Consider the following 1,671-nt stretch of genomic DNA (forward strand, 5'->3'; position numbering starts at 1 on the left):
TTTTTTTTTTTTTTTAAAGAAAGGGGGTGGAGGTGAAGAGATGAAGACTGAGCGGTTGTGGCCGTGTTGCCGACCTAGAGCAGCAGTTGGCTTCGCCATGTAGAACCCGGGAGTAGGAGACTCAGAATTGAATCTCTTCTCCCTCCCTGCTCCTGTGAGATTTTTTTTATCTTCAGCTACATTTTCGGCTTTGTGAGAAACCTTATCATCAAAACACAATGGCCAGCAATGTTACCAACAAGACAGATCCTCGCTCCATGAACGTGTGTTCATTGGGAATCTAAACACTCTTGTGGTAAAGAAATCTGACATGGAGGCAATCTTTTCAAAGTATGGCAAAAGTGTGGGCAGCGCTGTTCATAAGGGCTTTGCTTTCGTTCAATATGTTAATGAGAGAAATGCCTGGGCTGCTGTAGCAGGAGCAGATGGCAGAATAATCGCTGGCCAGGTTTTAGATATTAACTTGGCTGCAGAGCCAAAAGTGAACCGAGGAAAAGCAGGCGTGAACTGATCAGCAGTGGAGATGTACGGGTCAGAAACAGAACACCCTTCTCCATCCCTCTACTCAGCTCCTCTTTTGACTTGGACTATGACTTTCAATGGGACTATTATGATAGGATGTGCAGTTACCCAGCACGTGTACCTCCTCCTCCTTCTATTGCTGGGGCTGTAGTGTCCTTGAAACGCCAGCGTGTATCAGGAAACACCTCACAAAGGGGCAAAAGTGGCTTCATTTGTAAGAGTGGACAGCAGGGATCTTCCAAATCTGGAAAGTTGAAAGGAGATGACCTTCAGGTCATTAAGAAGGAGTTGACCCAGATAAAATGAAAAGTGGATTCTTTCCTGGAAAACCTGGAAAAAAATGGAAAAGAAACAGAGCAAACAAGGAGTAGAGATGAAGAATGATAAGTCAGAAGAGGAGCAGAGCAGCAGCTCACATGAGACTCATGTGAAGATAGAGTCTGAGGGGGGTGCAGATGACTCTGCTGAGGAGAGGGACCTCGTGGATGATGAGGAAAATGAAGATGGGAGGATGACCAGCTGGAGTTGATCAAGGATGATGAAAAAGAGGCTGAGGAAGGAGAAGATGACGGACAGCACCAATGGCGAAGATGACTTGTAAGCACATAGTGGGGCTTAGAAATCTTAGCCCATTATTTCTTTGCCTAGATGCTTGTCTAAGGTCAAATGTTTCACCAGATCCTCTCCTCTAGTATCTTCAGCATGTGCTCACCGTCCTCCTCATCCTTGTCCTTTCTATGTTCATTAATTCATATTGCCCTGAGCCTAGTCCCATTTTCACTTCCTTTGACATTCCTCATAGTTTTAAGTCTTACCGTATAATTTTTGCTTTTAATTTTGATACCTCTTTATGACTTCACAATAAAAAGGATGTATGGTTTTATCAACTGTCTCCAAAATAATCTCTTGTCATGCAGGGAGTACAGTTCTTTTCATTCATACATAAGTTCTGTAGTTGCTTCCCTAACTGCAAAGGCAATCTCATTAAGTTGATGAGCTCCTAAAAGCAGCTTTGAGTTAGAAGTATGTGTGTTACACTCCTACATCAGTGTGCTGTGTAACAATGTACAATGTAACAAATGTCCAAATGTAACAATGCATTTTTGTGAATGAGTTCGCATGTGTAACAATGTACAATGTAACAAATGT

General features: G+C 42.8%; 1 pseudogene; it reads left to right on the plus strand.

Moving 5' to 3' along the window:
• Positions 1-218: 218 nt before the first annotated feature.
• LOC105525705 lies at positions 219-1,123 on the plus strand (annotated as a pseudogene).
• The last annotated feature ends 548 nt before the right edge of the window (positions 1,124-1,671 follow it).

Source organism: Colobus angolensis, unplaced genomic scaffold, assembly GCF_000951035.1.
Source record: "Colobus angolensis palliatus isolate OR3802 unplaced genomic scaffold, Cang.pa_1.0 Scaffold55, whole genome shotgun sequence".
Lineage (NCBI taxonomy): Eukaryota > Metazoa > Chordata > Mammalia > Primates > Cercopithecidae > Colobus > Colobus angolensis.